Source organism: Panthera tigris, chromosome D1 (genome assembly GCF_018350195.1).
Source record: "Panthera tigris isolate Pti1 chromosome D1, P.tigris_Pti1_mat1.1, whole genome shotgun sequence".
Taxonomy (NCBI): Eukaryota; Metazoa; Chordata; class Mammalia; order Carnivora; family Felidae; genus Panthera; species Panthera tigris.
In genome coordinates, this window is record NC_056669.1 from 67568510 (window position 1) to 67584613 (window position 16104).

The 16104-nt window shown below is 39.7% G+C and overlaps 1 long non-coding RNA gene across 2 annotated transcripts in view; it reads right to left on the minus strand.

The window, feature by feature from the left end:
• Positions 1-564: 564 nt before the first annotated feature.
• The window catches only part of LOC122231227, a 46212-nt gene continuing 30672 nt past the window's right edge, over positions 565-16104 (minus strand). Inside the window, exons 3-5 of one of the 2 annotated variants that reach the window (XR_006208415.1) lie at positions 2033-2160; positions 1278-1370; positions 565-812 (exon numbers count right to left, since the gene is read on the minus strand). This is a non-coding gene — a long non-coding RNA (uncharacterized LOC122231227). Of the gene's footprint in view, positions 813-1267; positions 1371-2032; positions 2161-16104 lie in introns of both variants that reach the window. The other variant, XR_006208414.1, reaches the window with a different exon arrangement.

Below are 16104 nucleotides of genomic sequence, written 5' to 3' on the forward strand. Positions count from 1 at the left end.
GTCACTTGGAATGCATGGCAAGGCTTCACGGAAAATTTCCTCAAGTTCACATTTCCTTTCAGAATGAGCCTTTATCTACATTTAACTCTTGAGTTACCTTTCTCTCTGTGTGTGTCTGTCTCTCTCTCTGTCTCTCTCTCTGTCTCTCTCTCTCTGTCTCTCTCTCTCTCTGTCTCTCTCTCTCTCTCTCTCTCTCTCACACACACACACACACACACACACACACACACACACACACACAAACACCATGTTCTGAATTAAAATGAGAAGAGTCATGGATTAAGAACCAAGAGAGCTCCACTCTGGCCCAGATTTTGATATTTGACCTTAACTAAGCAACTTGACCTCAGTTTCATTTATAAAATAGGGGAACTGACTCAAATAGTTTTCAAGGAGTCTAGGAGTTCCTTGGAGGTATCTAGGGAGAACACCGGGAGCAAGGGACAGCTCATACACACATACACGTGCATACACACACACACACACACACACACACACACACACACGCTCACTGCGGTACTCAATAGTTGTGTCCACCCAACATTTTTACTAGGAAATACCTTCTGGGCACATGGTGGGATTGTACTTCTTGGCCCCTTTGTGATGGGGTAGGGCTGTGTGACTGTTTTTGACCCATGGCATCTGAGTAGAAGTGCTGTGTGCCACTTTTAAATCAGAGCATTTAATTAACAAGGCAATACTCTTCAGAGTTGATTCTTTTCTTCTGCCATGGCAACTGGCAATGCTCAGAATGGTGGCTGCTTCATCCACTTGGGTTCTAGAGTGAAGCAGTGAGCTGATCCCAAGCCCACCTATGATGGACATTTAACATGAACAAGAAAAACTTCTGTTATAACAGCTGAAATATCCCGAGGGTTTTTTTTACTGCCCATAACTTAGCTTATTCTGACTAATACACACACATACACACACTCACCCTTTAACCAGAGCTTCTCTATACTTACCTGTTTTACATATTAGATTTCTGCATAAGCTTTTATTTGACAAATGAGTCCAACCGCTAAAAAGAAACTTGAAAACCACTAGTCCACTTGATTTCTGAGGACGCTTCCTACAAAAATCTGTTATGCAGATTCTTCCAATAATCCAGCTCTTTTCCCTACTCTACATATTTTGACTTTACTTCATTTCCACAAGCTCCTCTTAATTTGAAAGGTACCTCCCATAGAGATTTACTCTCACATAAAATTTTTTGTCAACTTTTGGATCTCAAAATGGTGACCCACTTTTTCTTCACCATACATACCTTCACTTACCACAGTCATCAAAACAAACTTAGCTGCTAGAGTTGACAGTTCCACTCTGACAAGGTGAGACTTGTTGCAAGCTGTCCCCACACTGTCTCTTTTCTATGAGACACAAATGAAAATGTGTGTCTTCGCTTTAGAGTCACGGCTAGTCTGAGTGTTTTAGTCAACTAGTATCCCCCACTATGGCTGGTCAGAATTCTATACAAAGAAGGTATCCAGTAAACTTATTGATGGTTTCTTTGGAAATAGTGGATACATGTATTATCACTATTTCTTTGATAGTCCGGTGACTTCTGGAATCTCCCTTTATCAAGACTTAGGAGTGTCCTTTGACTACGATGGATGGCTGAAGTGAGATACCAACTGGAATCTGGGATATTAAATCAGTTACCGAATTTTGTTGTGCTTAATCACCAATCTAATAATCTCCCCCAATTCACTTTGTCTGGAGTGATGGCTTGGAATCCATATTTTTACTATGGTGACTTTGGGGCAGGTAGTTACAGAACCCCAATTTGAGAAATTTTACCCTTGAACTTTAATCTTTTTTTTTTTTTAACCTTAGGAATCTGTGGAGGTATCTTGGTATAAGTTCCCAAATACACAAGAGATTCAAAACATTCAGTTAAATGTACCAGGGGAAAATCACTGGTCATTTCTATATATTTCCTCCTTGGCAGTGGAGCTAAGGCATGAGAATGAAGGAGCTATTATTTGTCCTAGTAAGAGTTGTATAAGGGACTAGAGGAAGTGTCTCTTACCTAATTCACCAATGATGTCAAAGCAGAGCCCAGAGATGGTGAGGAGCTATGGTGGAGAATCCAGGAATGCACAAGGGATCCAAGAATCCTTTGCCAAACAAAGGTGAAGAAGAGGTCCAAAGCAGGTTCTGAAAGTAAAACATAAGGTCAGAGAAATGAGAAGGTGACATACAAGTGTCAGATCCAGGCAGTTAACTGGAAAGATCTGAGTGAGTCCTAGGGATAGACACAGTGGCCTGGATGTCAAGGTACCCCTTATAGGTGACTAAGGCAAGCCAACAGGGATGAGCCAGGCAGAGTGGCTGCTGGAGTAAGGATAAAGGGTTTCTGGAAACTAAATCCAATAAAAACTGGGTTGGACTTTAATCCAAAGTGGCCAGGAATAGAGTAAGTCAGAGGATGAATGTAATCCACGACCCAGGGAGAACTAAGAGTTGAACCAAATAAATCTAGTTAAGTTAAAGGATGGACTTAATGGAGCTAGAAATAGGAGACTAGGGGCGTCTGGGTGGCTTAGTAAGTTGAGCGTCCAACTCTTGATTTTGGCTCAGCTCATGATCCCAGGGTTGTGGGATCTAGCCCTACATCAGGCTCTGTGCTGAGCATGAAGTCTGCTTAAGATTCTCTCTCTCTCTCTCTCTCTCTCTCTCTCTCTCTCTCTCTCTCTCATTCTGCCCCTCTACCCTGATTGAGTGCTCTCTCTCTCTCTCTAAAAACAAAACAAAACAAAGCAAAAATAAGAGACTAAAAATTTGGTTTCTGGTAGAAACAAGAATAAAATCAAGAATAAAACATCAGAGCAGAAATTAATAAAGAGGTCAAAGGTAATTGTCCTGCTTGCAGTTGTGAGGCTGATCTCTGACTTTCATTGGCTCCATGTGGTGTGGGGTGGGTGGCCTGGTCTAAAGATAAATAAGGCAGATGCTTACCTGGATCACTGGATCCAGAGAAGATGGAACCATTGTACCCAAGACCTCCTTTTTCAGACAGAACTCAGCTGAGGTCAATTCAAACAGTTTGGCAATGAAACATAGCTGAGATATCAGCTACCAAATGCAATAGTGAGGAATTAGGGTAGATAGTTGGAATTGCTTGGGCTATGCAACTTACTAGGCTCATGTTTGGCAAACAAACACAGCTTAATTGGGAGACAAAAGATTTTGAGAACAAGTAAGAACAGCATTCTCTCCCTCTTCATCTTCTTTTTCCTCCCGTTATAAAATGCCTTTGCTGAAACAATGGGCCATGGCCCAGTAATTCCACTGAGGCTGTGATAATTGTTTCTCATCACAAATTTGGGCACATCCTTCCCCAATTAAAAATTCTTTGTGCTCAAGAAGAAAATAATTTAGGACTCATTACAGCTTTGTTTTCAAATCAGTTAATAAAATGTAGTAGATAATGGAGGGAGAAGGCAGAGAACTGGGCTGGAAGACGGGAAAATTGATTCTTATTCCCAGTTCTGACATTTACTAGCCATGTGACCATAGGCAAATTATTTCATCTCTTTGGGCTTTTGTTTCCTTCTTTGTAAAAAGAGAGTTATTGAACTTGATGGTTTCTAATGTCCTTCCAACTCAGACATTCTCAGATGTCCATGATTCAATAAGCCTGGGTCTTCCTACCTAACAAGAAAGCTTTGGAAAATGGAATTGTACACCTTGTAAAAATGGATACTTAATTGTTGGATGATAAATGGATGGAGGGATTAATGAATGAGAGCCATCCGATGACACATATTTTGGGGCATTTCCAATGAAAGGGTTGCCAAACCAAGGTGAGGAAGAGACCTAAAGCACATGATGAAAGTAAAGCATAAAATCAGGGAAATGGGAAGGTGAACTTAATTGGCGGATCCAGATCCACTTCTGACCTCTATTTATCTAAGTCCTACAATAATGAATACAGACTTTCAGAACTCAAAGGCTTACCATGCCAAATTAACCCATTTCACAGGTGGGGAAACTAAGACTAGGAAACATGACTTGCCTACAGTTTTGGGGTTAGCTAGCAACAGAGAGATAGAAAGAGCTTTTTTGCCTCTCCTCACTGTGCTTGTCTTCTGTACTGTGCTGCCTCACATTTCCCAAATGAGCAACTAAAAATGAAGCTAAAGCTCTAGGCAAAGGCCCAAAGTTGAAGACCCAATGTGACCTGAATAGTAATCTAATACTGGAACAAAAAGACTCCCAAAATGTTCCAAGAGAAGCTCTATTCACTTTAACTCAACCTCGGCTCCAGAACCACCCTCCACCATCACCACTACCACCAACTGCAACTGAAAAGGGGCATGAGCAATGGGCTCTGAAAAATGCACATTCCATAAGAGAAGATGATCAGGAGCAAAGACAGAAAGAGCTAATTTTAGGAATTTTTCTGGAAATAATTCCAGAGATTTTGGTTTACTGAGAAAACTCATGGGCAGTGGCAAAAGTTGCAGCTTCTTTCTCTCCCTAGAACCATGAAAACCCCCCTTTCCATCTGACCAGGAGTTTCGCCAACTTTCTCATAAGGCATTCAAACTCCCTAGACCTCAGCTTTCTTCTTTAAAATAGAGAAGGACAAATTCAGCAATAATCAAATGAGGCCCATGGATATACCAGAACCAGATTCATGCACTCAAAATGCTGTCTTCATCCGGTTACCTGTGCCTGAGACTCTCTTGTGTTCATTCTTACCCCTGAGACATTGCTTATTTGCTTCCCAGCCTAATATGAAGAGTTCTTTGATCACTCCAACCCAGGATAAGGCTTTCCTCATATATTTATGGCCTATGAAAGTCATTTGATGCTTGCATGCACGATGCCTGGAATTAACAACGTTATTGTTTTTCCGGGTTAAGATCTCTTACTATCTGTAGTAGATCCCCAAAGATATCTATATCCTAACCTTCAGAACCTATGAATGTGTTATGTTACATGAAAGGGAGAATTAAGATTGTAGATGGAATTAAGGTGGTTAATCAGCTGGCCTTAATTATCTTTGATTATCCAGGTGTGACCAAAGTAATCACAAGTTTCCTTAAATAAGGAAGGCAGAAGAGCCAGAACTTGAGAGATGGCATTGTGAGAATGCCTCAGCCAGTCATTGCTAGATTTGAAGATGGACAAGACCATGAACTCAGAAATGTAGAAGGCCATAGGAGCTGAGAAAAGGAAAGAAATGGATTCTTCCCTGGAGCCTCCAGAAGGAACACAGCCTTCCCAACACGTTGGTCTTAGCCCAGTGAAACTCATTTCAAAATTCTGACCTCCAGAACTGTAAGATAAAAAAAACTGGGGGTCTTTCAGGCCACTGTGTTTATGGTAATTTGCTACACTAGAAATAGGAAATTTATATACTGCCTATTACATCCTATACTTTATGCTGAACTTGTATATCATGGTCTAGTCAGTATTTTTCTCTGGCTACCAAATATCACTAAACACAAAGTAAGCAACTAATATATATTTTTTAAAGTAAATGAATGAATGAATGTACTAATTACTGTGATAACAATTTGGAAACCCATCAATCAATCCAATGACAGACTCAGATTATAAAAACCCTTGAAAGCAGACTCAGGAGTCTGGCTATAACATAATACGATTTCATGGAGATTTCTTTTTTTGTTGTTTTTGTTTTTTTAGAAATTGGCATATTCTCTTTCTCTTTTAAAAACAATATCTATTTATTTTTGAGAGAGATAAAGAGCACAAGCAGGGGAGGGGCAGAGAGAGAGAGAAAGGGAGACACAGAATCAGTAGCAAGACTCCAGGCTCTGAGATGTCAGCGCAGAGCCCCATGTGGGCCTTAAACCCGCAAACTGAGATTATGACCTGAGTCAAAGTCAGATGCTTAAGTGATGAGCCCCCCAGGCACCCCTCATGGATATTTCTTATCATGGACATTTCTCAGTACTCCCACATCCAGTGTTGCTATTATTTTTCCAAGACCATACCATACATTGAAATTAGTTCCGGATTTGAAGTCAAAAGTCCTGGGACAGAGTCCTGCTGCTGACATAGATTAGCTGTCTGACCTTGGACAAACTGTGACTAACCTAGGCCTCAATTAACTCATCTAGGAAAGAAAGATACTATTCACTATTCTAAGAACTTCCCAGGACTGCAGTAAGGAACAGACAAGTCAATGCCCAGAAAAGAGTTGTGAAAAGTGTAAAACTCTATGTGAATGGGAGGAGCTGTTACTTACCACCTTCCTCTTTGGACTAATTTTTGGCTAATAGGCATTTTCTTAGTACCTCTACTGTACTCACATTACTATATGAGGCCTTGCAGGAGGAATGTAAGAAATAAACATTTGGAAGAGCTTGTAGTCCAAGGGAGGTACTAGGGTGAAATGAGACAAGTCATTCAGTTCCTACTCTAGTCTGGGAGCCCAGAGCCACCTGCTGCTGGCTTGGCCCCAGGCACTGAGAAACCAGCTACTGCTGACAATGGGAAGGAGCCTTCTGCTACAGATCCAGTTCAATGAGCTAAGGCCCAGAGCCCATGGTTAACCAACTAAAGAGAGGGGTCTTTCATTTGATGGAAGCCTTGTGCAGGTAGCTGGTCCCACCCGACATAGAGCACTCGTGGAACAGCTCCTACCTGCTGGGTAGTGTTTGCAGGCTCCTTCTTCATTCTCCACAGACTCATGATCCATTGGGGCTGGGATTTGGGAAAAGTAGGGGACTTGGGCATATGCAATCCCAATCCCTAGAAAACATCTGGCCTTCAGAGCTAATGCCCTGGGTTTTCCAATGGAGATTTCATTTCCTTAGGGAGTTAAGTCTTCTAGGTTGCCAACAGGGCCTGCCTTAGGCAAAGAACTGATGTTGAAGAAGCTACTGAGTATAGCTCCTTACCTCTCAAATAAAAGTGCTGTAGATTCACCCCAAGTCCAAGATATTCACAGTTCTGTCACTTTACAAATAAACTCATTTTTAAAAAGATGAAAACACATGACACAAAGCTCTTAATCTCCCTTCCCATCGGCCTTGAATTCTCTCTACAGCTCTCCTTAGCTTCAGAAATATGGGATAAAGCATCCCCCTAATTATTTAAATCTAATTTCTTGTGCTTTTGATCCTATACTAATCCATAAATGCAAAAGGAGAAAAAAATGCTACAGGCACAAAGAAGTGCTCATTATAGCAATATCAATAAAAATTACATAAACTAAAATTCTGGTTACAGACGGTAGTTTGTTACCATGTGTTTATTTCTTCTTCATTCTGTGCTCCCACTAATATGATAAAAAGAATAATTCTTTAAAACCACATGGAGCATGGGAAAAGGGGTATCAGCATATAAGCTTTTATTTTTTTATTGTTCATTTATTTATTTTGAGAGACACAGAGAGAGACAGAGGGAGCCAGAGAGAGAGAGCACAAGTGGGGTAGGGGCAGACAGAGAGGGAGAGAGAATTCCAAGCAGCCTTCACCTTCATGTATACCCGATGCGGGGCTCGAACTCACGAACTGTGAGATCATGACCTGAGCTGAGATGGAGTCAGATGCTTAACTGACTGAGCCACCTAGGTACTCCAGCATATAAGATTTTAATAAATTTTTAGAAGACTAAAACTTGAAGGAATAGCTACTGACTTAGCAGTGTGAAGGAAGCCAGAGGAGGGACAAGAAAAGAAAGTAATCTCCATAAAACCCTGAAAAGGCTAAGAATTCAGTGAAGCCAGAACACCTAGATCAATGTCTCTGGTACCCAGCCTATTTACTTCTTTCCTAGGCAGAAGATCTGAGTTTTCTTCTTTGGCAAAATTAGCAGGAGAAACTCAGGATTCAGAGATACCTCAGAGGTGGAGGGCAGGAATAATGACAAAGAGATAAATTGCAAGCCTGTAAAATGAAGTGAAAGGACCAAGTCCTCCTTTGTTCCCACCATTCAGACCCCTACAGGCAGAATGTTGTAGGTGGTCACTTCCCTTGTGGCCTTTGGAAGTCTCTTTCCTGGCATTTGGGAAGCACCTATAAAATGACCAGCTAACTGTCCAAGTATCTGAAAGTGAAGCCCATCAGTTGAAAAGCACCATCACCATCCACACCCATATACATTTATACATTCTTACTTGAACACACACACTCACGTTTCCATGTCTTACTCTTAAACAAACAAGGCTCACTAAACTGAGGAAAATCTCCAACATGAAAGTGAGAAATTAAACAAACAAACAAAAAACACCTTATCTAACAGAGATCCAAGACACAAGAAAACATTTTCCCCAAATCATTATCCTCAGTTACATAGGAGAAAACACATATATTAAACAGTAGGAAACAGAAAACACTCAGTGACTAAGAAAGAGTTCTTGTAAGTTAGCATATATTATTGCCAAAATTAAAAACTTGAATAAAATGCTTGGAAATAAAGTGCAAAAAAATCTGAAGGAAAATAGAATGAAAGACAAAGAGACCAATGGAAAGGAAAAAAAATCTAAGAGAAGATAAATCCAAGAATTCTATCCTACAAATTATAGGAGCTATGGAAAGAAAAAGCAGAGAAAATTAGGGAGAGGGAGTAGAAGAAGGGTATTATTACATTCTCAAAGACGTCTCTAGATTGGAAGAACCCACAGGCTATCTAAATAAATGGAAAAAAAACACATTAAAAGTTCATGAACATGAAATTTCAGGGACCAGGGGTAAAGAAAAAATTATAAGATATTCTAAAATGGAAAAAAAATTACAAAGAGGAAATCAGAATTATAATGGCTTCAGACTTTTCCTTAACAATACTGGATGACAGAAGACTATGGACCAAGGCTTCAAAATTCTATTGAAAACTTTTAACTTAAAATTTTGCACACAAACTAGCCATCAGAATTAACAGTGGAACAAAGTTACTTCAGGCATTTCTTGATCCCAAATTATCTCTATTTACGAGGAAGATACAAAAGGATATACTCTAACCAAAAAGAGAGTAAACCAAGAAGGATGATGACATAGAAAACAGGAAGCAATAGATACATTTAGGAAAATGGGGTTGGAAGACCCCAGGGCAACAAATGTGTAACTTCCCAGCATCACAGAAGGCCCAGGAGGGTCACTTCTAATGAAAAGGGTGAGGGGACTTGATATAATATCTTTAAAAATAGAGCATTTGGAAAAGGTTAAGAAAAAATGACAAAATATGCCAAGGGATACAGGAGTGCTGATGCATAGGGGCACTTGTACCCCAATGTTTATAGCAGCACTTTCAACAATAGCCAAATTGTGGAAAGAGCCTAAATGTCCATCAACTGATGAATGAATAAAGAAATTGTGGTTTATATACACAATGGAATACTACATGGCAATGAGAAAGAATGAAATATGGCCTTTTGTAGCAACGTGGATGGAACTGGAGAGTGTTATGCTAAGTGAAATAAGTCATACAGAGAAAGACAGATAACCATATGTTTTCACTCTTATGTGGATCCTGATAAACTTAACAGAAGACCATGGGAGAGGGGAAGGAAAAAAAAAGTTAGAGAGGGAGAGAGCCAAACCATAAGAGACTCTTAAAAACTGAGAATAAGCTGAGGGTTGATGAGGGGTAGGAGGGAGGGGAGGGTGGGTGATGGGCATTGAGGAGAGCACCTATTGGGATGAGCACTGGGTGTTGTATGGAAACCAATGTGACAATAAATTTCATATTTAAAAAAATAAGTAAGTGAAATTAAATTAAGCAATTATAAACTTGGAGAATGATTTAAAAACTGATACAGAAATAAAATGGAATTATAGTACTGTTCAGTTCTGAAATAAGCAACTTACATAGTCATAATGGTATAACACTGATTACTTATGTAAAAATTATGATACAATTTAATTGGGAAGATGGAAGGTGGGAAATTGAGAGATGATATAAAAAAGCTAAAGCCTGTCCTGCTATAACAGGAAGTTAATATACAATGTAAGAAATAAATGAGAAACTGGTAGATGCATACTGTTTATAAATATGGGTTTAGTTATAAAGAGAAAAGCTAATTAATTAAAGAAGTTATCTCTACATAGTGGGACTGAGGTGGGAAGGCATGAAACAGGGAAATGATGTCTGTTATTATAAGTCTTTTATATATATTTAATGCTTTAAAACATATACATATAATACTTACTTGACAGTATTTTTGAATTAAAAAGTAATGATATAGGACGTTCAATTTCAAACATAATGGAGTGCCAGGGGTTAGATTTACCATCTCACCTCAATAAAATCAGAAGAAAATCAGACAAAATATATGAAATACTTTTTTAGTCATTGAACAAAAGGCAGAACAGACCATAATCTTTGTGAGAAGAGAAACAAATGTGGTGAGCCTTATAATTGCCCTAGAATACTGTCTGAAGACAATTTCCAGGCTGCAATACAAGGGCAAAGGTTCCAAAAGTCCTGGTGATCTTGATGATCTGAGAAGACAGAAATAAGTTCAGAAGGGCTGCTGTCACTAGAATTTGCAGAAAAAAGTATCAGAGAGAAAGGAGCTGCTCAGAGAGAACTCCAAAGATCTTCAAAGGGGATCCTTTAAGTTTCTGTGAGTACTAATCTACAGGTACATAAGATAAAACTGCCTGACACTAGTGAAATAATCTTCAGAAAGTAGCAGCCTGAACAACTTTCAAAGTTTACTACGGGCTGACAATAGCTTAGGTTGCCACAAGCCAAAGTACAAAGATCTCATAATATAAAATTTTTTTAATGTTTATTTATTTTTGAGAGAGACAAAGTATGAACAGGGAAGGGGCAGAGAGAGAGGGAGACACAGAATCTGAAGCAGGCTTCAAGCTCTGAGCTGTCAGCACAGAGCCCAACATGGGGCTTGAACCCATGAACGATGAGATCATGACCTGAGCAGAAGTCAGACACTCAACCGACTGAGCCACCCAGGCACCCCTAAAGATCTCATAATATAAATGACATCAGATAGAGTCATCTGAAGGGCATTGCCTAAATTAACCTGATCCAAAGGCTGCCTTGGATCTACTCTAACAAAGCTTAATATCAAATTTGAAAAAGATCTAACTAATACCAAGAAATGTAACTGCATGCCAGAAAAAAAGTAAACCTGATACTATTTTTTCAAAAAATACAGTGAAAACGAGTATCCAACAACATAAGATCAACAATGTCTGGCATCAAATAAAAAATTACCAGACATGCAAAGAGTACAAACTTTCAGTTATAAGATAAATAAATTCTGGGGACCTAATCTACAGCATGGTGATTATAGTTAATAGTACTGTATTGTACTGTATCCTTGAAATTTGCTAAGAGTAAGTGTTCTTACCACACACAAAAAGGTCAACTATGTGAGGCGATGGATATGTTAACTAACTTGTTTGTGCTAATCATTTTACGATGTACATATATTAAATTATCACATTGTACATCTTTTAAAAACCATATTGTACAACCTAAGTATTTACAACTTTTATTTGTCAATTATAAATCAATAAAACTAGAAAAAGTTTTTAAAAAATAAACAGGGTTTTTTAAATAATAAAACACTACTATAGTAATAAAATCAGAAATCTTGAAAAAAAAATCACCAAATGTAAAGAGAAGCAGGAAAATACAACCCATTTCCAGAGAACAATCAATATCAACAGACCCAGAAATGAGTGATAGGATAAAAATAGCAAGTGAGGATATTAAAATAACTATTAAAAACTGCTTCATAGGTTCAAGAGGGTAAATGAAAACATGACCACAACAGAAAGAGAATGAGAAGATATAAAACATCCAAATGAAACTTCTGACAATGGAAAAATACAAAATCTTAAATGGCAAAAAGAAAATGCATTGGATGAGATTAATAGTAAATTAGTGCTGAAGTAAAAGACATAGCAACAGAAACTATCCAAAATGAAGCACAGAGAGTAAAAAGATTGAAAAACATGAGCAATGTCTCAGTGGTCCATAGGAGCATATCAAACAGTTTAACGAATGTATAATTCGAATCCTGCAAAGAGGGAGGGGCATGGAAAAATATTTAAAGACATAATGACTGAAAACTTTCCAAATCTGATTAAATATATATCACCACAGATCCAAAAAGCTCAATGACTCCAAGGAAAATAAAAATGTTTTTAATGCAACAAGGCATTTAGACTAAGTAAGAGTTAGGAAAATGGCAGTGTAGGAGGACGCTGGGCTTACCGCGTCCTGCTGATCACTTAGATTCCACTCACATCTGCCTAAATAACCCAGAAAACCGTCGGAAGACTAGCAGAATGGATTCTCCGGAGCCAAGTGTAGACGAGAGGCCCACGGAAGAGGGTAGGAAGGGCGGAGAGGCGGTGCATGCTACACAGACTGGCAGGAGGGAGCCGGGTGGAGGGACAGCCTGCAGGCAAAGCAGAGCCCTTGAGTCTGGCTTGCAAAAGCGGAGGGGCCAGACGGAGTGTGTTCTGACAGCAAGCGGGACTTAACATCTGGAAGGTTATAAGTCAACATCTGGACAACGGGAGGGAGAGTTGTTGAGCCCAGGACTACAGAGCTCAGCTTGGCGGGAAACAAAGGCACTCACCAGCGCCATCTCCCTCGCCCATCCCCCAGCCAAAATCCCAAAGGGAACCAGTTCCTGTCAGGGAACTTGCTTGCACCCCACAAACACCCAATGCTGTGCTTCTGTGGATCCATCCCTCCAGCGGGTCTGACTCCCTCCCGGTGCCACAGGGCCCCTCCTGAAGTGGATCACCGAAGGAAAAGCGAGCTGAGCCTGCCGCCCCCCCCCCCGCCCCTGTGCACCTTGCTGATCCACCCCACCTAATACACCAGATCCCCAGCACCACAAGCCTGGCAGTGTGCAAGTAGCCCAGATGGGCCATGCCACCCCACAGTGAATCCTGCCCCTAGGAGAGGGGAAGAGAAGGTACACACCAGTCTGACGGTGGGCTGGGGGCAGACATCAGGTCTGGGGGCAGACATCAGCAGTGGGCATCACTGCTGGGGGCAGACATCAGGTCTGACTGCAGCCCCGCCCACCAACGCAAGTTATTCAAGACAGCACAAGGGAAGTGCCCTGCAGTTCTGCACCACTCCAAGGACTATCCAAAATGACAAAATGGAAGGATTCTCCTCAAAAGAATCTTCAGGAAATAGCGACAGCTAATGAACGATCAAAAACGATTTAAACAAAATAACAGAAAGTGAATTTAGAATAGTAGTCATAAAATTAATCGCTGGGCTTGAAAACAGTATAAAGGACAGCAGAGAATCTATTGCTACAGAGATCAAGGGACTAAGGAACAGCCAGGAGGAGCTAAAAAATGCTATAAATGAGCTGCAAAATAAAATGGAGATGACCACAGCTCGGATTGAAGAGGCAGAGGAGAGAATAGGTGAACTAGAAGATAAAATTATGGAAAAAGAGGAAACTGAGAAAAAGAGAGATAAAAAAATCCAGGAGTATGAGGGGAAAATTAGAGAACTAAGTGATGCACTAAAGAGAAATAATCTACGCATAATTGGTATTCCAGAGGAGGAAGAAAGAGGGAAAGGTGCTGAAGGTATATTTGAAGAAATAATAGCTGAGAACTTCCCTGATCTGGGGAAGGAAAAAGGCATTGAAATCCAAGAGGCACAGAGAACTCCTTTCAGACGTAACCTGAATCGATCTTCTGCACGACATATCATAGTGAAACTGGCAAAATACAAGGATAAAGAGAAAATTCTGAAAGCAGCTAGGGATGAACGTGCTCTAACATATAAAGGGAGACCGATAAGACTCATGACGGATCTCTCTACTGAAACTTGGCAGGCCAGAAAGGAATGGCAGGATAAACAGAAAAATATGCAGCCAAGAATCCTTTATCCAGCAAGTCTGTCATTTAGAATAGAAGGAGAGATAAAGGTCTTCCCAAACAAACAAAAACTGAAGGAATTCGTCACCACTAAACCAGCCCTACAAGAGATCCTAAGGGGGATCCTGTGAGACAAAGTACCAGAAACATCGCTACAAGCATGAAACCTACAGACATCACAATGACTCTAAACCCATATCTTTCTATAATAACACTGAATGTAAACGGACTAAATGCGCCAACCAAAAGACAGGGTATCAGAATGGATAAAAAAACAAGACCCATCTATATGCTGTCTACAAGAGACTCATTTTAGACCTGAGGACACCTGCAGATGGAAAGTGAGGGGATGGAGAACTATTTATCATGTTACTGGAAGTCAAAAGAGAGCTGGAGTAGCCATACTTATATCAGACAAACTAGACTTTAAATTAAAGGTTGTAACAAGAGATGAATAAGGGCATTATATAATAATTACAGGGTCTATTCATCAGGAAGAGCTAACAATTATAAATGTCTATGCACCGAATACGGAAGCCCCCAAATATATAAAACAATTACTCACAAACATAAGCAACCTTATTGATAAGAATGTGGTAATTGCAGGAGACTTTAACACCCCACTTACAACAATGGATAGATCATCTAGACACACGGTCAATAAAGAAACAAGGGCCCTGAATGATACATTGGATCAGATGGACCTGACAGATCTATTTAGAACTCTGCATCCCAAAGCAACAGAATATAATTTCTTCTCGAGTGCACATGGAACATTCTCTAAGATAGATCACATACTGGGTCACAAAACAGTCCTTCCTAAGTATACAAGAATTGAGATCATACCATGCATACTTTCAGACCACAATGCTATGAAGCTTGAAATCAACCACAGGAAAAAGTCTGGGAAACCTCCAAAAGTATGGAGGTTAAAGAACACCCTACTAAAGAATGAATGGGTCAACCAGGCCATTAGAGAAGAAATTTAAAAATATATGGAAACAAACAAAAATGAAAATACAACAATCCAAACGCTTTGGGATGCAGCGAAGGCAGTCCTGAGAGGAAAATACATTGCAATCCAGGCCTATCTCAAGAAACAAGAAAAATACCCAATACAAAATCTAACAGAACACCTCAAGGAAATAGAAGCAGAACAGCAAAGACATCCTAAACCCAGCAGCAGAAGAGAAATAATACAGATTAGAGCAGAAATAAACAATATAGAATCTAAAAAAACTGTAGAGCAGATCAATGAAACCAAAAGTTGTTTTTTTGAAAAAATAAACAAAATTGATAAACCTCTAGCCAGGATTCTCGAAAGAAAAGGGAGATGACCCAAATTGATAAAATCATGAATGAAAATGGAAGTATTACAACCAATCTCTAAGAAATACAAGCAATTATCAGGGAATACTATGAAAAACTATATGCCAACAAACTGGACAACCTGGAAGAAATGGACAAATCCCTAAACACCCACACACTTCCAAAACTCAATCAGGAGGAAATAGAAAGCTTGAACAGACCCACAACCAGCGAAGAAACTGAATCAGTTATCAAAAATCTCCCAACAAATAAGAGTCCAGGACCAGATGGCTTCCCAGGGGAGTTCTACCAGACATTTGAAGCAGAGATAATACCTATCCTTCTCAAGCTATTCCAAAAAATAGAAAGGGAAGGAAAACTTCCAGACTCACTCTATGAAGCCAGTATTACTTTGATTCCTAAACCAGACAGAGACCCAGTAGAAAAAGAGAACTACAGGCCAATATCCCTGATGAATATAGATGCAAAAATTCTCAGTAAGATACTAGCAAATCGAATTCAACAGCATATAAAAACAATTATTCACCATGATCAAGTGGGATTCATTCCTGGGATGCAGGGCTTGTTCAACATTCGCAAATCAATCAACGTGATACATCACATTAATAAAAGGAAAGATAAGAACCATATGATCCTGTCAATCGATGCAGAAAAAGCATTTGACAAAATTCAGCACATTTCTTAATAAAAACCCTCGAGAAAGTCGGGATAGAAGGAACATAGTTAAACATCATAAAAGCCATTTACGAAAAGCCCACAACTAACATCATCCTCAATGGGGAAAAACTGAGAGCTTTTTCCCTGAGATCAGGAACACGACAGGGATGTCCACTCTCACTGCTGCTGTTTAACATAGTGTTGGAAGTTCTAGCATCAGCAATCAGACAGCAACAGGAAATCAAAGGCATCAAAATTGGCAAAGATGAAGTTCAGCTTTCACTTTTTGCAGATGACATGA